General features: G+C 40.0%; 1 long non-coding RNA gene across 1 annotated transcript in view; it reads right to left on the reverse strand.

Moving 5' to 3' along the window:
* Positions 1 to 17,183: 17,183 nt before the first annotated feature.
* Positions 17,184 to 24,149, reverse strand: part of LOC108784251 — a 15,298-nt gene continuing 8,332 nt past the window's right edge. The window contains exon 3 of the long non-coding RNA XR_001941058.1: positions 17,184 to 17,193. This is a non-coding gene — a long non-coding RNA (uncharacterized LOC108784251). The remainder of the gene's footprint in view (positions 17,194 to 24,149) is intronic.

Genomic DNA, 24,149 nt, shown 5'->3' on the forward strand with positions numbered 1-24,149 from the left:
ATCTCCTCCACCCTGCACACCCATAGAGCCAAAGAAGGTGACAGCATCCACTTCCACAAAGCAGGTATGCAGGCCTTGGCTGCATTCAGTAAATGAATCAGGAGAGAGCATTTATAAGCTTTTCCCGGGAGTGGCGAAAGATAGAGGAGAAAGACCGCAGGGTCAAAAGCTAGGCAGAGACCCATAATATTCTCAATACAATCCGCTCCCAGAATGATCGAATCAAAGGACATTCCCAAAAAAATGTGTAGAAGGGTACCACAACCAGTAGTACACCTCCAACATCGGTTCAAAGTCACGGGATATATTTTATGGAGTAAAGATGGCACTCTGTAGCATCTCATTAGAATTTTATATCCAGTCTCCTGTATTCTTTTTGGAAATTGAGGACTTATGTGCAAAAAACATTATGCAGTCCGCGTGTTGGCAAGTAAACCTCCTCCCCAAGTCTCGCTCCCAGCATATCAAAAACAGTGGAGGTGGCAGCCCCTAGGAGTCATTCAAAGTTTATACAACGAGAGACAATACATGGCAAGCTGGAGCAGTCTCTAAACACAACTTTTCAATTTGTGTCAAAGGTTGCATAACGGCCTTCTTGTCAGAGAGGGAATGGAGAAAGTGCCCTCTTTGCATGGCCACCCAAAACCCTAACTGCGGCCCAACCATAGCTCTAATTTGTGAGTTACATTTCCATGCACGATTATCCACAAAATGACATGCTCTTGTACAGTTAGCCCCCCCTCCCCCCAAAAAAAAAACTGAGTCCAGTCATTCCATGAGGGAAATTAGGGTTTCCAACAACCAGAAGCATTGGGGAAGGGGACGGAGACAAGGCAGGGGAAGACAACGTTAGCCCTGCCACCTTCATAGTTGCTCTGGTAAACGAGTTAGTCCAGTATGTCAGTGGCAATCTAGGCAAAATCCAAGGTATACCAGAAAGGGGGATAGCACAACAATCCTACTCCAAACCAATACCACACTTTGTGGTCCAATTACAACACCAATCTACCAACCGTGATATGGGTGAAGCCCTATAATACAGGTTAGGACCTGGGAATGCTATATCTCCTGCCGTTTTAGACATAGACAACATAGCGTTTCGGACTTCTGCCATCTTATTATTCCAGAGAAAGGATAAAAAAGAGGACTGCATATGCCGAAGATATACAATAGGAACCTCAATGGGAAGTGTTTAGAAAAGATACAGGAGTCTGGGAAGAATTGTCATTTTCAAAATACTGTTGCAACTAAACTACGTAAAAACGGATCAATTACACAACCTCAGGTCTGGCAAAATCTTTTTTTGGAGAGGCCAAAAATTTTAAGAGCAGAGTTTGGTAAGATTAGCAGGTATAAAGACACCTAAATACTTTATACAGTATATGACTCAGCCCACTTAAATAGGAAATTATCCTTAATTGAACATAACCTTGGATCAGGAGTCATAACATTTAGGGCCTTTGATTTGGCAAAATTGATTTTAAAATTTGAGATTCTACTGAAGTTGGACAATACCGACATCAAATTTCGCAAAGAAATCTCGGGATGGGTAATAACTCGTATAAAAAAAAAAAAAAATCATCAGCGTATGCAGCCGTCTTATGATGGCCCGAGGCCAGCTCCAGACCTCTAATATCAGGAGACGCTTGAATGGTCTGGATCAATAGTTCCAATGTCAGTATAAAAATGAGGGGTGAAAGGGATAACCCTGAAGGGTCCCATTGGTTATAGGGAACAGGTCTGAGATAGCTTCATTCTCCCAGACTACTGCTGAAGGGTCAGAATGTAAGGCACCAATCCATCTTTGCATATGGAAGCTCAACCCAATGAATTGTAGAGTCCCATGAAGGAAGGACCAGCCCACCCTATTGAATGCCTTTTCGGCAGGCATAGAGAGAAGTAAAAAAGGAACAGAACTGGTCTGCGCTACCTGAATGGCATTTTGGGTCCTACTAGTGTTGTCACTGGCTTTATGGGTGGGGGGAGATCCCACTTGTTCCAGGCTAATCAATAGAGAAATAAACGGGATCAATCTAGTGGTCAAAATCCTGGTAAAGAGCTTTAAATCTACATTTAATAATGAGATCTGGCAATAACCTGCACAATTAGCTGAGTCCTTCCCCTCCTTGGAAATAACCAAATTCTTAGCTCCAAGGGTATCCCTCGAGATCACAAAAGAAAAAAATAATTTAACAATAACTGACCTATCAGGCCACTGGGAGACAACACCTGGATGGAGCAAGCAACTCCTTACAGGAAATATTCAAAACCTGCCAAGCAGCATTCTAATGATTGCATAACAACAGAGAATACAGGCACATATTTGTATAGCTGGACCCAAATATATGTCATAAATAATAAGATCAGCCTCCAAAACCCACAAAAGGACATAATAGAATCCCAGCAACCCAACATGCTATAGACAACATAAAAAATGGGTTGGGGGATCCCATCCATAAAGTAAGAAACAACCACAGCCAGTCTCACTTATATATAACAAAAGGGTACTATAGTCCAACCAGGTCCCAAGTGCAATACAGAGTGCACCTCACCAGCAGAAAACTGAAGAGAGAAGACCCAAAGAAGTCACAGGCTCACGAAGCTGTAACAGAAAACAAAACAGCACATGACATTCAGCAGAAGTTCAGCTCTCCGGAGTCACTGGATCCCCCTGTTCAGCAGAGCTCAATGAGTACACAGAACGGGAGCAGCAAAGCCTCTGAGGCCTTTGGGGATGTGGAGTAGACGATCCAGGCTCTTCCAACAGATCCAGCCAATCAGGAACAGGAAATTCTTCACATTTCAGAAAATTAAATAAGTCCCTCTTAGCTGAGATGGGGATGACAGCACAAAAGAGCAATCACCATGGCGTATGGTAAGGGAGAAGGGGAACACCCACTTGTAAGGGATTCCCAAGAATTGTAAACGTTCCAGCAGCGGTTTCAATAAGCGCCTCCAGTAGAGGTTCTGACGACAGAGGTCAGGCAAGATGTGTATCTGTGCACCATCGAAGTCTATGGTACCCTTCCGCCAATCGTGACGGAGAATGTCCTCCTTCACCCTATAAAAGTGCACTCTGCACAGCACGTCCCGCAGCCTAGGCGAAGCAAGATCAAGGGGGCACAACACTCTATAAACATGGTCCAGCTTAATATGTTCTGTAGAGGGCCTATTCAAAGCCAGATTAAGTATCACCATTACCGCAGCCTTTAAATCTACACCCTATGAGGTTGATTTAAAGGCAAATAAACTGTTCATTTTGCAAGAGACTTTGCACTTTCAAGGGAATTTTCCCTTAGTTTAGTGAATGCGGTGAAAATTTATTTTACAAAGAATACCCAATCATATGCAAAGAAAATAACCTTTTTGCTTGCAATTGATTGAATAATGGAAGTCAGCAGAGCTTCACCCCATTCACCAATCAAAGTGAATATTCCCTTACAAAGTGAAAATTCCCTTCTAATGTGAACAGCCTATTTTCCTTTTGTGAGTAACCCGCTATGGCTTCACTGTGCCTCCATTTTATAGTCGGGGGCCATCTTTTCCAAAAGCCCCCTTGCTGGTCCTGGTAACCCTAATAGTTATAGTTCAAAGACCATGTATTGCGTTGTGGTTTAAAACAATTCTCCCAAGCAAATCTGCACATAAAATCGGCAAAGCTGAAAATCTCAAACCTGTAGGATTAAGCTCAAAGTCATGGTAGCAGTGAAGTCAAACCTCATTCCTAGTAATCAGTGAAGAAATGCTAACTAACATTATTAGTCAGTGGGGTAATTCCCTTTACATTAAAAGTCAGTGGAGAAATGCCACTTTTCATTGTTAATCAGTGCTGAAACCCTGTTACATTTGTAGTCAGTACACTGAGAATCATTTGAGGAGGGCCCCCTTGCATTGGTCATCAGTGATGAAGAACCCCCTTGTATTCAGGATTAGTGGACAAGTGCACCCTTACATAGTCAGTCAGTGGAGAAATGCCTTCTGACATTGCTGATCAATGGAAGGGGTGCCGTCTTAAGTTGGTACTCAGTGGAGAAGTAGAGAATGTGTATTAGATCTTAAACATTTATTATGGGTAAACTATGGTGTAAGAGTATGCAAATTATGAAATGCTTACGTACTCTTGTGGGAAATATCAAATGTGTGTGTGTTTTCTACCAGTTCATGCATTTGAGCTTTTATTTATGCATCCCAACAAAATCCAGATTTATTTTGCTGTCTGAATCCCTTGATTCATCAGTGTATGCACAAAATGTCTTTCAAAGCTTGAAGAGGGACTGTGGTAGGTATAATATTTACAAAATATTGTTCACAAACAATTGGAATATGCTTTATAAATAAATCTCAAACAATACAAATGTGTCCCTTGATAAACACACACTAAAGAATAAAACATTTGTTTTACTATACACTAATTTGGGATCTAAGAATTAAAAGAGGATTGTTCACTCACAAAAGTTTACTTCATGCCTCTGCTTGACATATGTGGGATTAGGTACACAATTACACGTAGTTTATGACCCACAAAAAAACTACTGACTTTTATACATTTATATGTAACCTCCTGTCAACCCCTGACTGTTGCATTTTAACATTCTTGGATAAAATATTTTAAATGCTTCTGGCTATTGACATATGATTGTCACTAGATTTAGACCACCATGAATAGAGTTTTTCCATGTTTCCTATAAAAAGGTCACTTATTTTAATTCATGTCAGATGTTGATCTCCAACAAAAGGTTTTATCTAGCTACACACATTGTAATTTAAAGTGAACTCCTGTCAGGTCAAAAAACACACTGTATATAACATCAGTTATGTATACTTTTTTAAGAAGAACTCTTACTTTTGTTGAGAAAGAGATGATTTCTATCAATGAGTATATATATATATATAATATACATAATGTCTCCTGGGGACCCCCAAAGAAGCCGATGAAGCAGAGATCTGCTTTGCTTCATCAGCTTCTTCTCTCTGGCAATAGCAGCCAGAGGACTGACAGGTGAATGCCAAAGTGATGTACTACACATCACTTCCGCATTCACAGTACGGAGGGAGTTCAGCAAGGAGGAAGATGCTGATCTCTCTACCATCTTCCTCCTGACACCCTCCAAGTCGGTCCCGGGCCACAGATGGGGTAGCGGATCTCGGGATTGAAGGTGAGGGTGCAGGAGGGGTGGTGGCGGAGCGGCACTCTAGGAGGGGGAGCATGGAGGCACTGTCAGCACATACAAGCGATCACAGGCTATAGAGCCGCTGATCATTTGTATGTCAAACAACCGGCAATGGCTGTTTAAAACGGACGGGTATTTTTTCTGCCTGTGCGCGAGCTAGGGGGGCGCGCGCAAGCAGAAAAAAAAGCTGTCTATTTACGGCAACCCACCCATGTGAGTTTGCCGTCCATTTTTTCACAACGGGCAGACGGCAAGCAGTTAAAATCCTCTCCTGACTTATTTGTGTTAACTTACCAACTAGGTAAATAGATTTGTGTACTTAAACCACACATGAATCTATTCTGAAGTTGTATTTAAACCATGTGTTTTTATTTCATTCACCCTTGAGTTCATCTTTCGTTCATATACTTTCTCTCTCAGTTCAAGGGAGTTTATTTTATTCCACTTTATATACAGAACATCCCCCCATCAATATCTAACAATTCTTCAATCTTTGTTTATCATATTTATTTGTTAGCCTCATAACTTTTCTCTTATCCCACCTTACCACCTTTTTTCATGTTCACTATATTCTGATTAAGCATGACTCCTTTACAGGTAGTTACCTATGTGTTTATATTTTCTTATAAATGCCATGTCTATATGGTTCATTTTTTAAAAATAAGCAAATATTCAACTCATTTCCGACTTAGATTCCCTTATTCAAATTATTTTATAATTCTCTGTTGCATTAATATTAGCTATCATTTCAGGTACATTTGCTCCCTAATCAAACTTCCTTCTCTGTTGACTCATTAAGTATGTCTTTCATCATCTGTACCAAGTCTATAAACATTACATAAAAATGGCAAAAGCGTGTTTATACAAAATGGATAACATAACATCGTTTTCGACTCATGTGAACAGGATATACATATATTCAAACTAGATCTCTCAGAAGTCCTAAGTAAATTAAAGGTTCTAGGGAATTACAACAGGAGGGGCATAATCACAATTCACGGTCTGCCACTATAACAGTCGTTCTGCGGGAACCTCTCCCAGAGATTGGAAAGGCTGGAAGTGAACCAAATCCATGGAACATTTGACCTTAACAGAGCTGAATGGCCCCCCATCATAGCAAAACCCAACAACTACAAATTAAAGAAAGCTATTATGCAAGCTACTTGGTCTGAAAAGGACTTACCAAAACTACAGGTATTACATTTTTGCAGACCTTGCTCTGCAAACTCTTTAAACTCTTCAAAAGCATAAAGTAGTAAAACCATATTCACTGATTTTGAAGAGTCACACAATCAAGTACAGATCGGGCTTCCTCCTTATGTTGTCTTTCATGTATGATAATAAGTCAGGTTCCTTCCTTCATACTTACCGGCAGAGGTGCACGAGATCCTGGAATGTTTAATGTTGCCTTACCAGCTTCTACCAACCCATGCAACCCTCAAACACCATCTTGGAAATCTCAGAGTCTAACACCTATTACAGCTTTTACCATACAGAGAGTGATTAACTACAGGCAAACCTGCCCTACCTCAAGACCTGCCATTCCAGTAGAAGACTGAGCCCCCTGGAGCCCCCTGATTACAGCTTTCTAGCTTTACTTGACATTCTAGTTGTCCTTAGACACTTACCCATTCCCTGGTTCCTTGATAATTTCTGGCTGTATAGATCTCAGTGCAGTATGGATTTAAGCGCTCAGGAGGATTATTGATCTTTTCAGATGTCTCCATCCTGTCCTGATGGCAACAGTATTGTAGGGAAAAAGAACCACCTCATCTGTCTATACAGTATTCAGCATATATAATTCCATGTTCAATATATGGAATAATATTTCAAAGTCTACAGTCTGCTTAGCCCCCACCCACATTCCCCCACAACCATCAGGGCAGGGTTGTGGTGAAGAGGCTCAATGTGCTTTGCCAGTGGGGTCCATGTTGAGGGCATGTGGCCTGGTGTGGTTCAGGAGAATGCCAGCGGATGCTGACTTCCTAACAACCAGCCTGAGGGGAAGCTGTAACATTTAACAGTGGTAGTTATACCACTACTGAATGTTTCACTTCCTTCCAGGAGGTCAGGTCCGCTTCTGGCATTTGAGCTAACTTGCCCATAAATTCTCCCTTTAGGTGAATAGTGAACATGCAAAACTCGCCATGAACCAAATTCGGCAGCAAATCCAAACCTCATGCCTAACTACAATGTGTTTTGTCCCCATTAAAGAAACTTTCTCAAGCAGAAGCGATCTTCTGTGTATGTGATAGTTTGGGCTGGTGGATGGGTTGGTTTCATCCATGATACAAATTTATATTATTGTTTCCACTACCTCTGAATTTGTTGGGATTCCTAAACTGAGATTACTACTGCTCTCAATCATATAATTTTACACTATACAATATCTACTTAATGTCTTCCCCCATCTTTCCAGTGCATTACAACATACATCTATCTGTTTTTCCTGCACATGTTTGGGCCTGTGCAGTTCGGGCCCTCTGCTTGATGTAGGGACTTTTTTCATGTGGTACTACTTTGTTGTACCCATTCTCATTTGCTAGGCTGCTTTATTACCACAGTTTTCTAAGTAGTTTAGCTAGATTGTCCCAGACAATTTAGTTGTGTGGAATGCCATCAAATGGAGAGCAATCAACTTGTGCTTTTGTTTGGTGGAGTTCCCATATATTTCAATTTCCTTATTCTTTCATCATTGGAAGATCTGCTTATAGCTGGTTCACGATCAGGGAAACATTTTAGGCCCCTTTACTGATATATGTAAATTAAACATTGGCTTTCATCAATAATATCTAATAGGGACCTTACCACCAAACAATCATTTTTTTCTTTACATATTTGCTGTCATTCACCTCTCTTCTCTAAATTGATTTCTATGATCTACTCACAACTTATTCATCTGACTGATCTCAAGAGCACTAAAACTGAGGAGGCATAATGGCATATAGATCATAGCAATTGCATTATGATGACCAAAACAAGGACACTTCCAATATCAATAACCCTATAGCTTGGCATTACAGAACTCTAAAACAAAGCAGGTAAAAGAAAAACAAGAAAGAAAGGACAAGAGAGAAGACATAAAAAGCAAGAAGTAATACAGAACAAGATAAGAAAGGAGAAAAGGGAGAGAGGGTAGACCGGGAGGGGGAAAAAATACAACACCAAAAACCATAGTCAGAACAAATGCCATACTTGGAAAGTCCGACAGAGGTCAGAATCAAATTAAAGTCTGTGTCTAACTGAGAGTCTGAGTTAGAGTAATGTATCCACACAGATCAAAGATCATAATAGGTATCAAATGTATCCGAAGCCAAGGCTAATAATTCCTCCATCCACATTATATTGTTGATAGCATTGACCCAGTGGGGAGGGAGTTTTAACAAGGGAGTTTGAGTCTGTTTCCAAAAGGCAGGAATATTTTTTTGTATTTTTTTTTGGATCCACATGTGCTTGTGTAGTTTTTTTTAATACAGCCCATTTAATTTATTATTTCACCCCTCCTGTTTATGGGTGTCTCCTTTGCCTAAAAGGTTGCAAAGGAGACACCTGTGCATGGGAATGAGCCATGCTGTGTGTATCCATTGATACATGCAGCACTTGATAAGCCATGCCCTGCTCCTACTTCCTCCCTCCTCAAAGTATCTTGATGGGTGGGTGTAGCAGCCTATTGCTGCCCTGCTCTCAGTGGCCTCAGGATGGCCTCTCTCAACCCAGAACGTTGGGGAAACATCGCAGATCATCTGGGAATTGGCGGCAATTAACCTGGAGTATAGGAAAGTGTTTGAGGGTGCGTGCAAGGAAAAGTAGTGGGGAATTTTTTACCTTAATGCAGAGGATGCATTAAGGTAAAAAATGAGTAGCCTTTATTACCACTTTAAGGTGTCACAAAGATAATTCACCTTCACTCCCTCAAGTCAACTGAGTGCCTCAGGGATATTCAGCTGTCATCCAGGAGTTTCCCAGGAAGCTTGTGACAGTCTAGAGACAGTTTAGAGATTAGGACAATTTTAAGACAGTTCTCCTTATAAAGGCATTTTAGAATGAAACATAAACTAGGATAATAAATCTGTCACTATATACACTAGATATCAGGGATACAACAGTTTAAAAGACACTGATGGTGCAACATCATTGATAAATTAACCCCATTTTCTTCACTGCACTAGAGTCCTTCAGTGGGGTGTGGGCAAATTAGCACAGTATCTGGGATATAAGTGCAGCCTTATGATACACCTCAAAGTCAGGTAAGCCATTGACACCCAAAGATTTGGTCTTACAAAGAACCCAATAGAGAATATATTACATTATAGCCCTGATACAAGATGAGTGCAACAACATAAAGAAGTATTGGGTGGATTAATGGGGATCGTCTGTAAAATGTAGAGCAAATGTAGCAAGACATCCGTTTTGAGGGCATGAAATTTCCCAAAACCAGGAGATGTTAAGGGAATTCAAGTTTTCCAAATCTTTACATATGGCTGCCAACAACAAGTTATAGCTACATGTGTAGAGATCCAACAAGTTTGATGGAATCAGCATGCCCAGATAAGATATACTATGAGGCTTAGACATGTGTCATTCATTTCATTACATTTCAGAATTCAGAAGAATGTACATTATTCGGAGATTCGAATATCTCTGAATATCATAACAATAGTAACAAATTTAAATAAACCTGAAAGAAATTATAATGAATATTCGGGGTAATTTGTTTAATTTGGATGTTGAGATTCCTTTTTTGAACGTGGTTGGAAAAAATTGTACCATTCGAATTTTCATATCATCCGCATCGCAAACCGAATTAAATTTCGGACAACTTGTCTATTACCTATTAATAGCCAGTCTTCCGAAATAACAAATTGTATGTGATAACGGTGATAACAAATGATCATCCGAAATTATGAATAGATTTGACATAATGAATAGCTAATTTTGCAGAAATCACAAATTATTTCGAAAACTAATTATTCTAACATAACAAATATGATGAAACAAACCAATTTGCTTGACAAATAGACACAAAACTAATTTTTTTTGTTGGCGCATATGATTAACGATGCTTTCACTGAAAAGGGAAGTTTCTCTGAGTACTATAGAGAAAATTAGGGGAGAGAGAAATATTCAGGGCTTCAGTTTTGTTTACATTAATCTTATAATGTGGAAGATTTGGCAGCTTCAATCATTTTAAGAGAAGGGATGGTAGACTAATGCGAGGTTGACAGAGATATAGGCGTAAATCATCCACATATAAAGAGAGTATAGACTTGCTTGGGTGCTATTTCGAAAGGATTTCACACTTTTAACCAGGATTTAAATGCAATTCCAATAGAATCCAGCTAGAAAAGTGTTTGATTCTTGGGTGAATGTTGTGGGAATCTTGTGTAAAAGTGATAAAATAAATAAGCCAAACTACCCTAAATATACCTTAATAAAAAAAAAAACCTCTGAAAAAGAGGATATATATTTCATGCAAATTTTGCCTGAGCAACTTATATTGAGAGTTTTCGCTTCTGTGACATTTTGGGCGAAATCAGTAATTTCACTTTAAAATACATTTTCACCAAAACCACTGTAATCCTTCATAATAATCTCTGTTAAAGGGCAACTATATTTCAAAAGATATTCATAACATAGTGCTTCCCTTTTAACAAAATTTTGAGCACAATTATAATACACCATCTATTAATGGATAAATACCAAAGAGTCACAAAAATTGACATATAATAAAAAGCTGATCACGCATTTGCAGCTGCTCTATGTTCAGAAACTGTCTTGTACAATGACTTGACAAACTGTTCAATAATTGGTTGTTTGGGAGAATCAGATCTGTTTTTAATTAGAGGGAAAGGGTTTTGAAACAAATGTTTGTTGGTAGTAAATTCTTATGTTTACCTAGCTGTGCAGCTGTGATTGCATTGCAACATTGCTGCTTTCTCATTGAGTAATTTGTCTTTCTTTTTTGTGAATTTTTTTAAAATGATAAAACACCATATCATTATTAGGACTTTCCTAAGGTTGTTCAGGGGTCACAGATTTAAAATAAAAACCTGTGGAACAAATATGGGTAGAAATTAGACTGTAGAAATCGCAATGCACCTAATTTATGCAGAAGATTAAATACACTTTAATGACTTAAAGGACCATGAAACATAAATAATTTAAATAACATAAGCTGGTTTATGTGAAATAAATCTTAATAAAATGCAGGATAATTATGTTATTTAATGTTTCAGAAGACTTTCTGGTGATTATCAAAATATGTAAAATTACAAAGGTGTTAAGGTGGTAGTGATGTTTTCAAAGACACAGCTAATGTACTTTCGTTTATGTTCATTATTCCTTAAGAGGTAAACTTCCAACTGTTACCATAGTGCCATCTCTTAACTATCATGCCAAGTAATGTAAAGTAATAATTTCTACAGGGATCTTACATAAATATAACTTATTTCCATTTCAATTGTCCTCCTGCATTATACTGTACATTCCAAGATGAATGATCGTTCAATGTGATTGCCAGTTATGTGTCCCAAATGTTGTAGCTGTCTCTTTTTGAATTCGGTTGTGAATGACATCTGAAGGATGATTAGAAATCAAAAGGATAAGAGTAGTGGCTCCAGGTGATTTGCCACCCATTTCCTTCTACAGTGTAAAACTGTAATTTCTTCCTATCCTCTCCTAGTCCACCCTGACTTACCTGTTTCCTTATGCTTACCACTTCAATTCTACAGTTTTCTCTACTCCACAGCTGAACAGGCTCTAGTAACAGAAACACAATAGGGCCCCTGTGCAAAAACATTAACCCCCCCCCCCCACACACACACACACAGACAAACACGCACTTACTCTGGCTGACAAACACGCACTTATTCTGGCTATCCAGGTAGGGTGATGCCATACTTTATGGGGCAAAGTTAAAATTTGAGCCTACTATCACTCTCAGAAGTGCAATGTAGTTTTGGATGTAGAATGGTTTAGATGGATTTCCTGTGATTTTATCTACATAAACAGACAGGGGCACAGATCATGGGGCACCACAGCAAAATTATGATGGGTCCTTTTGGTGACCTCTTTTTTGTGGCATGTGGCAGTATCAACTGGGTCAACATTGTAATTGATCTTAATGTAAAGTATGTCTAAATCATGAACAGGTAGCAGGAGTGCTGTCAGTATAGCCAGAACACTAGTGACTATTGTTGTGGATAGAAGTTTAAGGCACATATACTCTTATGGGAAGATTGTTGTTGAAATTAGGGGTCTGATGACAATGTCTTCCAGGCAGCTGGCAAATTTGCTACCAATGGCAGCTCTCGTATTCATTTTTACTATATAAGTACTTTAAAATAAAAACAAATTTCAGCTGGGATGGAAAGTATTTTACTCAAATGGTAGTGTATTCTAAAAACGAATATGGTTTTTAATATAGTAATTTAGTAGAATATTCAGCCCAAGAGTTTTCCAAACTTTTCATAGTTGTACAGACAATGATCATATCCTGTCTATATGTTCCTTTTTAAGAACTCTGGTCTAACAAAAAAAAATGTGCTTTAACACCAATCAGAGAAATGTTCAGACCTAGCTATAACAAATTTAAAATTGTTGTCTTAATCTCCAAAACTGGAAAGCTGCAAAATGAAAAACTGCTCTCCCATATGTAGGGCCTTAGTCATTTGACTGGGGATGAGTTGTCCTTGCTGTGACCTGTTGAGTCATGCTTTGTTTTCTTGTTTTCCTTTGTTGTTTTTCCTTTCTTTTTCCAAGTTCATGATGTTCCTGTGTCCTGATGCAAACATACATATCCTGTTTATTTATTCAGGTAAGCTGTGGACAGGTATGCACCTCCTGATTGGTCCATATTGCTTTAAAAGGTTTCAGGATCTAATGATGAAAAAATACCGGCGCCTTCAATTGCAAGGTGCCCAGCAATTGATTACAGCAAACACGAGAGAGGCAGCTCCCACAGGTCAGATTGCCACCAATCTAGGAAACAAGGTTTTTCTGATGAAGGGGGCATGCCCCATAAACGCGTAAACCTGCTGTTAACACAGGGATAGAGGACGCTGGTGAATTTCATCACTCCACACTCTCCCTGCTACAGGTTCCGACTTCTCATCTTACTCTACTGGTTTTTATTCAACTGAATTGTTGTAAGTACAGCCTTAGAGCTGCGTGTTTTTACTATTAAACCACTCTTTTACACTATGGACGCGCTTTCTTTTGTTCCTGGTTTCAGGATCTAGTTCAGTCACTTTATTGTAGTGTTCATATTGCTCTTTTAGGGTTTTGTTTCTTTGTGATCCCATACTTGTTTCTTGTTGCAGTGTTTCTCAGTCCAATGGATAGGGATTTTAATCCTGTCATTATTTTGTTCTTGTTTCAGGCATTCCTGGCCCTGTGTTCCCCGTGGCCTACTGGTTATTCCATGCTCTTAGTTTGCTACCTTCCTACTCCTGACCTCCTTCAACCTGCTTTCTGCTGACCTCTGACTTGTTGGATTTCCAGGATCTGCAATGTTTGCATTAACCTTGATAGTACTCTATGTGCTCTGCTTGGTTTCTGACTATGTTGTTATCATACTCTCTGCTTTTGGTGGTCCCCACCACAATGACCATAAGCAACTCTCCTTGACTATTCTGAATGCTAGATTAAACCATGGATTATCTGACAACTCCATGTTTCCTATCTTATCCTCAGTGGGAAAGAGCCCCCTTTTTTAGACCAGGCACTCAAATTCTCAGGAGTACCTAAGCACTAGCATATACACAAAATGCATCTCTGCCAGCTGAAGACAAAGCAAAAGGTAAAATAAAGGCACTCTCTATTTGCAACATCAAACTTGTTATATTACTGCAAACTAGACAGCTGCACTGACAAAAAATGTGTTTAGTTTAGTTTTGATTCGGATATTGTGTTATTTCGTTTTTCGGGATTCGGGTGTGAAAGTCAATTCGGATTCGGAAGAAATTCGTTAGTGGCAGTTCGTTTGAACGTTCGTTTCGTTTTTTTTTTCTTATTCGTTTTGTTCATTCGTTGCAGCAAAGTGACATTTGAGGGAATTTTTTTTCTCCTTCTCTAATGTCACTTTGCAAACGAATAAGAAACGAAAACGAATCGAACGTTCAAAACGAACTACCGCTAACGAATGTAAAAAACGGAAATTCGGATTCGCTTGCATTCATTATATCTGTAATTCGGAATTCGGATACGTCCGAATGTCATGTCTTCTGCCTTGAGGAAGGGACCCGGCGTGGCCCCAAAACGTCGGTTTCTTTGATTTCTATGACGCCTCTGTTGGATTAATGATTAATAGTAGATAGCCACACCTGGGTTCAGGGCCGGATCAACATAGGGGCATTTGGAGCACCATCTCCAGGCCCACCACTGAAAATAGGCCCAGCCGTTAGATTTACATATGCATTGATCAGGGTAGTAACATATGAATGAGCCACAACTCATTCATATGTAAGATGTATGGATTCCTTGTCACACTGCTTACCGGATTTCCCAATTATCAGGGGAGGGTGCTTGTAGTGACCGTTTATGGCACTGCTAATTGCATTAATCATATGTGAAATATCACCAGCACACCAAAAAATCCTTTAAGGATCACCAAGTGTTAATTTATTCAGAACCATGTCAAGAAAAAGAAGCACTTTCGCACCACACAGAATCCCTTCATCAGGTTTAGCATTGACAGAATGCACACATCAAAGTAATATTAAATAGATATACAGATGCAAAGTATAACCCCCTCAGACCATCCCCCTGATGTCATTATGACATTACAAACCCACCAAAACGACTGTAAACAAGTTTCAGATCTTGTGGACATAAAGAAAGTGTTCACATATTGACATCAATATTACTAACGATCAGGCATTGAGTTTATAACATGTATAAAAGCAAAGATCAGGAAATGCAAATCATACTGGAATGGTATTACCTCATGAGTAGAGAGCAGTGACCACCTGTCAGTGCCATGCAGAGATCCAGCTGCCACGTTGTCATGGAGACTGGATGCTGCCATCCAGCCCCATCGGAGCACGTGTGCAGGCAACGCCCCCCCCCCCCCACTGGCATATGCACCATGTGGGGGAAACGGGACCCTGCTGGATAGACAGCCAGTGGCAGGGGAGCACCTGGTATAATTGATTAATCATACACCTGACTCTAATCCTTCAAAATACGTGGCTTTGTGCTAGTGTAAGAATTGATGCTGGTTTGAAATGGTAGTCACACCAAATATAGATTTGATTTAGATTTTTCTTCTGTCCACTCACTTTGCATTTTGTAAATTGATAAAAATAAAACAATAAAAATATATATTTTTGAAAGCATTCCTGTTTTACAGCATTTTTTCACAGCTGCCTAAAACGTGTGCGCCGTAATATATATATATATATTGATTACTAGCTTCCACCTCTATGTTAGAGGATACTTTGGATGGTCCTTGTGAGCCTCCACGATTAGTACTATGTTTAATTACTACTGCTGTTACTTTACTGTTGTCATTTTATATCTTGGCTGGGGCATGGAGACTTATTCCGATATTGCTCCCCATAGGTTTCTTCACCCCCTGGTCTCTGTTACCGTTTGAGTAGGGAGTAGCCAGATGTCGAAGGTAGACCCTTTTTGGTAACTTTTTTCTGTGTCTTTTCTTCTTCTGCTTTACTCCTCTTTTCTTTGTTTTGCACTTGTAAGTCGGAGAGGAGGTTTTCCTTGAGAAGGTTCTCTGTGGAGATCAGTTTTCTCTACTCCTGTTCGCTTTCTATATTTCTGTCTCTTCTTTTGCTTGCTTTTTGCTATTTTCGCCCTCTTGGTTTATTGAGTTTCTTTACTTAGACTCTTTTTTCCTTTTTTCTGGGCATTGGGGAGGTGAGGATCACTCCTATTTTCTCCGTCTATGATCTTGGAAGTACCAATAGTCTCCCTTAATGCAAAAGGCCTGCATTCCCCCGAGAAGAGACTTTTTCAGACGTTTAAATTTCCTATAAACCATCACAGGACTACCCTCACTCCAAAACAAGGGTATTGAGTATTCTTCTATCCATAGCAGTGGGATGGTCCCTAGTGACCCACCACATTGATCCTCAAGGCTGATTTCTTTTTTTTACGTGGTGACTTCAACAGTAGGGGTGTGACATTAGCATTGGTCTATTGCCCTAACTGAGGCTTTTCTTTCTGGATGATTGTTTGGCAACTCTTCAGGAATTCCAGTAAGGAGTATTGATTTTTTGGGGGGACAATAATTTGGTACTAGACCCTCTAATGTACATGCTTTAACACATCATTAGTCTTACTCAGCTCTTAGGAAGGCTAAAAGGGATCTACAGTCATTGCATTTATTAGATGTCTGGCATAAGCAACATCCTTCCACTAAAGACTATTCTTTTTTCTCTAATCCTCATCAATCATACACCCATATTGACTACCTTATGCTTTCCCATGATGCCCTTCCACACGCTATTGCCTCCACTATCGAAGCAATGACGATTTCTGATCATGCACCTATCACTCTTTTGCGAAAATGGGGGCCGGTCTCTCCCAAGGCTTGGCATTGGAAACTTAATGACTCCCTCATTCAGAAGGGCCCTTTTTGTATGGAACTCCAATCTGATCTAGATAACTTTTTTCATCTCAATCAAGGAACCTTGTCCTCTCCTCTGTTAGTTTGGGAAGCACATACGTGTATGATCAGGGGATTGCTTATTAAAAGGGGTTCATATTACCCAACTTATTTTAAAGATCTTTCACCTGGAATCACTGCATAAAATATCCCTTGCTCGCACCCACGCTTGAGAGCTGAGGATATTGTGAGAAGAACTCTCATCTTTACTGCTGCATAAAACCAAAGCCCGATTAGCCAAAGGTCGCCGAATTTTCTATGAGTTTGAGAACAAATCCAGTAAGCTGTTGTTGAAATCTTTACGTGAAGCTTCCCTTAAGACTTTTATATCTTCTGTGACTCGAGAGACGGGGGTAAGCCTGTTAAGTCCTCTGACATTGCGGATTGTTTGCATTTCTACTACGAATCTCTATATAACCTCTCTTATCAATCCTTTTGGAGATGTTCCCTCTCGCCAGGTTACTGAAGACTACCTGATGGAGTCCAGCCTTCCTAAACTTAATCCCGCTGATGTAGCTCATTTGGAGGAACCATTGATGGTTAATAAATACTTGATGACAATTCGCTCTCTTAAACCAGGTAAGGCACCGGGCCCTGATGGGTACATTTGCGACAATTAAAGGCCTATCTCTCTTTTAAATACTGACCTCAAGGTCTTTTCTAAGATCCTAGCCAACAGACTTCCACCTCTGTTGAACACCATAATTCACACCGACCAAGTGGGCTTTATGCCACACAGAAAGGCACAAAAAACAACAAAACAAGGGTTCTCAATATTATCCATCTGGCGCACACTATGAAAATCCTGCTTGCTCTGCTTTCCACAAATGCAGAGAAAGCATTTGATAGTGTAGATGGGACATTTATAGAAGCTGTGGTTTGTCATTTGGGCATAGGCACCAACATGTATAAACGGTTAGCTGCCATTTACTCTACCCCGACGGTGGCGGTGAGAGCTAACAAAGCTCTTTCTTCTTACTTCCATCTATCCAATGGGACAAGGCAGGGTTGCCCTCTCTCACTTTAAAAAAAAATGTGTGCTAACCCCGATGTTAAAGGCCTATGGGTCCAGGGTACCCACCATAAAGTTGCAACATTCGCTGCTGATCTACTGTTCTTTATATTTGACCCAGAAACATTCCTGCTGAACTTGCTAAGAGAATTTAAAATGTTTGGGAATTTGTCAAATTTCAAGATGAATTTTCATAAATCAGAGGCCCTCAATATATCTCTCACCCGTGACAGGATAGCTAGTTTGAAGCTCTCCTTCCCGTTTAGATGGGCAAATGACCAGATAGCATACTTGGGAATACATGTTACACCGCATATTGTTTTATATGCTTAGAGAATAAATTAAGAGGGGATAGAAGGAAAGGGGGAGGAGTATTGTGATAAAATATATATTACATTGTTACATTACTAGTTTCTTCTCCAATAGATATTTATTAAGGTTTACAGTACAAATAGTCACGGACATGTTACAATATCAACTGATGCCTGTTGCAACCAGGTCATACATATACAACATAACACATGGTGCATGAAAAGTATCACAGTAGTGGAGGAACACAATGTCAGTCCTTGGGATGTGGCTATAATGCAGGACCTATCAGCTACAGTGTAGATGCGACCAAGCTACCGTCCAAGGCGAGCCTTGGAGGATACTGCCTGACTGGATTCACATGTTAGCTTTCAAGGACCTCAGATGGTATAGTGTCAGATGGTTGAAATGAGGTTCACCTTTACCTAGAGTAGGAGCAGTCAAATAAATCAGGACCCTTGTATGGCAGAGCAGTGATACTAGCAACAATAAGACACATGGGGAGACACAGGAGAACAATACGAAATATAAGGAACACAGGGAAAGAAGAAAAGAGAAGGAGACGAAGAGGGTTCTGGACCGTATCACTAGGCGGAGGAGGCACTCAATGGTAAGGTTACGACTAGAGCATCACATGTGGCATAGGCGACGGGAGACAGTTGAGTTAAAGAATCGATCCACGGGGAGCAGATAGTTTCGGATTTGTGCATAGTGTTCTCAAGTTGTGCCATGCGTTTTTCTTGTGCCATGATCCAATGAATATGTGTAATCACATGCGAGATATGAAGAGACTTCGTGAGCCAATTTAGTGCAATCTCTCTCTTAGCAGATGAGAGAATGTGGAGGGAGAGCCTAAAGGCCTTATTAGGGAGATTTTCTGGTTTACAATTGAGTAGGGCAAAAGCTGGATCCTTAGTCACCGTCTCGGAGACCACCGATTCCATGAGGGCAAAAACTTCATCCCAGAAGCCCGAGACTATCGGACATCTCCACCAGGTGTGGATAAACGTACCTGAATCAGGGCATCCTCGGAAACAGCTAGGTGAGCATTGGGAGTTGTAAGTGGCCACTCTGGCTGGCACTAAGTACCAACGCATGAGGACCTTGTAGTTATCTCTAACATACTTGCACACCGCGAGCTGGATTTGGTGTTCTGCCACGACTGGTGCCAGGATTCCTCATCCATGACATCTCCTAGATCAATATTCCATTTAGACACATTGGATGGGGGAGGGTCGTCCAGAAGAGACTACATTACTAGTTTCTTACAGTAAACCTGCCTAAAAAACTATTTGGAACCAATTCATTATAAATCATTACAAACATATGTGACAACCACCCCATTTCAAAAAGTTGTATTAACATATAAGACAGGCTTATGTAAATAAAAACAATAATAACTAATGACTTATTCTATCAATAGAATAAAATTTAGACCACTTTTGTTTACTTGACTTATGTACATCATATCCCTTCCTTTCTCTCTAGCTACTCTGTATTTATATTTAATGTATTTTATATTTGAAAATGTTAAATAACGAATAAAAAAAAAAGAAGAGGTTCTACCTTTTTGCTAAATTTTTCAGGTTGCTGCTAATTTAACAACACATATACAAAATCAAGGTTCACTCTTAGAGACCGAGGCTTTACCTAATCGCCATGATGAATGTACCTGTTATCAGCAGCCGGAAAAGCCCTTAAGTGGTGAATACAGCATCACATTGCTATATAAACCCCAAGCTACAGCCAGCTGTATTTCTTAATTAGAAAGTGTCTTTACGGCATCAAGGCTGATGGCACCATGCATGCAAACATGATCTGTCAACTGAGAAGCATGTATGATTGATTTTTAGATATTTCCTTTGGGATAAATTCTCCCAATATATTGATTTGATATGCTTGTCTTTGCAGCAGGTGTTAGAATCTGTCACCTTAGCATTAGATCAGGACAACATTTTTAATTACCATCCTCTGCAGATCATAAGCAGCATGTTTGCAAGAACATAAGCAGTATTAAATTGCCAATGTATGTAAACATTATGGTAACATTGTAACATTCTCATTTACAGCTGAACATTGAACAACTTATGTATCGATTCAAATTGATAAATTATTATGGACATTCAAAAATGTTGGTTCACCATCAAAAACACCCATGAGATGTAAAGACTTAATTTGTCAACATGATTGCATCATATCTTCAATCACTGTCTGAGCAGTAGCGATGTGTAGGGACACAAACTTGAAGACGGCAGGCACATTGAAATGAGAAGACGTGGACTGATTAGAGTTCACCCGTTGCAGAATTGTCTCGGACAGCTCGGCAATCAGATTATTAAGTCTGATACCAGATACTCTCTCTCTTCACTGGGATTAGCATGAAAATTTTGATATGGATCGATAAGCAATCTTTCCTTTATAAAGAATCTCTGCAAGCTTCATTACTCTGTGTGTATGTTTATGTCGACAAATTAAGACATCTTGATTACTGCCAGGTTTCCGCTTTCTTCTGCTGAAAGAAAATCTCATATACATTTATTAAATAAAAGTTCTCCTCAATAACATTGAAAGAAGAGACTTGCATTGTACTTCCTAACTTTAAAATGAAATTTTGCATATGGCACTGATGTAAAGAAAACAGATGCTTTCTCAATAATTTCTGAAACATAGATAAACACTGTTTTCTATTAAACACAGGGCCGGATTTACTCCACCTTCCGCCCCAAGGCCAGGTTCCACAATACGCCCCCCCCCGCGCCGCTAGCCCCCCTCCCCATCAATTGAGAATGGCAACCAGATGGCGGGAAATTATATCACTGAAGATAAACACATTAGCTACAGTAAATTGCCATTTCTCAAGATGCCATTTAAGATGGTATTTTTTTTTTGATTGCAATGCTGAGCGGGCAGTGTGCGCTTGCATAGATGTAGATTTTCGGCAGGTTTTTCCAGCATGCTAGGAAGACGAAAGTCGTGCGACCGTACAGTAGATGCGGTCGCATGCTGCCCATAACCTGCCGATTATCGCGAGATCACCTGCGATTATCGTACGATAATGGGCAGGTGTATTGGCACCTTTAATGTAAACCAGATCGGACAGACCAATCCCTGTACATTTACTTTAATCTTAAATTAAACTATGGGCAAAATAGAAAAAATACATATATAGTGTATTCTATCACTAGAATTAACACAGCATTCTGTGTTTTTTGAGACCCCCTGTAATATAGTTTTATTATCCCAACAATAAGTCAGTTATTTTTCAACTTCCTTTAACAGATCAAGCTGCTCAGAAAAAAAATTATTTAAAAACAAACAATTTAACACTGACATAGGTGCTTACAATGGTCATCTTGTATTCATTTAGTAAAATCTTTCTCCCAAAAGACAACAGTTCCTGTAACTGCTTCAAAAATGTTAGCTGGAGTTTAGATTTAAAGAAGAACTTCGGGCTGAAAATTGTATTAACCCTTGCAGTGGGGCTACCCCTGCACTGCAAGGGTTAACTGCTAATTTTTGTCTAGGTAAAAAAAAAAATATATACTCACCTAAGCCTCAGAGCTGGCAGTGCTTCCTCCAGCCTTTCTCCTCCTCTGCTGCAGCCATGGTATATCCCTCGGCATCCTCACGTCCAACACACTGTATTGGATGTGATGGCTCAAGGACTCCTAGACCACTGCAGCAGAGAGGAGAGACACTCAAGGAACCTGTCTAAGAGCTGGCTGGCTCAGAAACTCAAGTGAGTATAACTTTTTTTTTACACTAGGCAAAAAAGAGTTGTTAACCCTTGCACTGGGAGTTCTTTAATTTGTTATTCACGTATGTCCATCTAACACTGCTTTCTCCACAGCTGCTATCCAACTGTGGCTACACTACACCTCCATAGATACAGTGGAGGAGTAAGTATAGCCATCCTTCAGCTGGCCATACACCTTACAATCATCGCAAGACTCTCGTAATTTAAAAAAGTACGATCTGCCCATCTTTGACAGGCAGATTGTACTTGCAATCATCGCAAGCTCACCCCCACTGAGGGGCGGACTTCCGATGACTGCAATGCTGAACAGGGCAGTGTTGTCTTGCGCACACCGGCCCGTGCGGCATCTGTCTTACGAGCAGGCCACAAACCCGCCGAAAATCATATGATTCTCGGCGGGTTTTCAAACATGCTTGTAAGACAAAAGACGTGCGACCATACAGTAGAAACGGTTGCATGCCTTCCATACACCTGCCGATTATCAGACGATCGCGGGATTTCCCACAATTATCGTACGATATAATCAGCAGGTGTATGGGCACCTTTAGACAGGAAGTGTGTTACTGCCCAGATGACCACAGCAAAATAAAGGAATACAGGCCTAAACAAATCTAATGTAGCCACCACATCTAAGAACTGGAAGCTGTTAATATATGAATTAGACATGTGCATTCGGATTCGGACGAACCTGCAAATCAACGAAAATCAGTTGATTCAGTGGATCGTCCAAATCCGAAATAACAAATTTAATATATGCCGGAATATACTAAAATGATATTCAGGCATACATTAATTTGTACATGCCGGACGTCACATGCCGGTGACGTCACACACCGAACGAGCGCCGAACAAGAGTACATCTAGGTATATACCAAGATGGTGGCGCTCAAATATGAGGGTGCCGCCATCTCGGCGTATACCAAGATCTACTCCAAAACAGCAGCGTAGGGCAGAACGCACCGGCGGCCGGTATGGACACCGCTCGTTCTACGTTTTCAGTGTGTGGTTTCAGATTCGGAGGCTTGTTGCCTCCGATTTCGAAACAACATATATTTTTTCATTTGATGAAACGAATGAAAGCGTTTATCATTTTCATTTGTTTCGTCTGAAAACAAGTTTTTTTTTGTCTTGCCCATGCCTAATATGAATGTTTTGTTTTTAAACTAAAAAAAAGTTTTTACCCTTAAACTAAACACTTGTAGCCTAACTTCAGTTGATTTTACTTAAACTGAATAGAGCAAGGAAGAGTTACAAAGTATGCAAGGTTTTATTTCTTTGACCTCAGAAAAAAAATATTGAATCACTTCATATCCCTGTGTAGCCCACCCAAGATGCATGGAGCAGTTTTCAGTGGAACAAGAAGGCACAAACAGCACAGTGGCCTCTCACACACCAAAGATATGCTGGTACGTTAAAGGGAAAAGTGGGACAGGAATGAGAGGAGGGTGGAATAATGAAGGATTGAAGCTCTTATTAAAGCGCAGAAATATTTTTGCAAAGTTGAAGTTAAAGTTAATGACCAGTGAGAACAAATATTCTTTAACTATACTGGGACTGCATTATACTACCAGACTTAAATGGCCTGATATTACAACGATGTTGTGTTGATGGTGGCATTTGCTTAGAGTTGAATCTTCATTTATTTGCATTGGCAATGCTGACCCATTCTTTTGCTAAAGTATATCTTAACCGCCTCTTGGCTGGCCGTTATAAATAAATGGCCGGCCAGGAGCTTCCTGGATGCCTGTTGGCCCTGCCCACTCACGCGCATCAGGATCTCTGCTTTATCAGCTTCTTTGGGGGTCCCTAGGTGACATTCTCATGTCTCCATAAAGAGGACCTGCCACATCTCTTTGCTATCACATAGGGGGGTTTCTTAGCCCCCTATGTGATAACAATAACGTTAAGTGGAAAAAAAATTAAAGTTGCAATAAAAGAAATTCACACATGAAAAAGAATTTTTAAAAAACACAAAAATGTTTTAAAGTCCCCACCCATACATACATGCAAACATGCGTCGGGTGCACATATGTGCGAAAATGACGATTGCGTCCATTATGCCTCACGTGTTACATATCACCGCGAACGTTGCAGTGAGAGCAATAATTCTAGGGCCATCAATCACTGATAACTCTAAATTGATGAGCAGCAGTAAAAGCTTTTAAAACGTTGCCTATGGTCAATTGTGGGGATGGTAGTTTTTTTGCGATTTTGCCGGCGCGCTCAATTTTAAGGCTTGACATGTTTGGTGTCTATGTACCTGACGTGACCCAT

The sequence above is a fragment of the Nanorana parkeri genome, unplaced genomic scaffold (genome assembly GCF_000935625.1).
Source record: "Nanorana parkeri isolate BGI_ZX_2015 unplaced genomic scaffold, ASM93562v1 scaffold105, whole genome shotgun sequence".
In the NCBI taxonomy this organism is placed as follows: Eukaryota; Metazoa; Chordata; class Amphibia; order Anura; family Dicroglossidae; genus Nanorana; species Nanorana parkeri.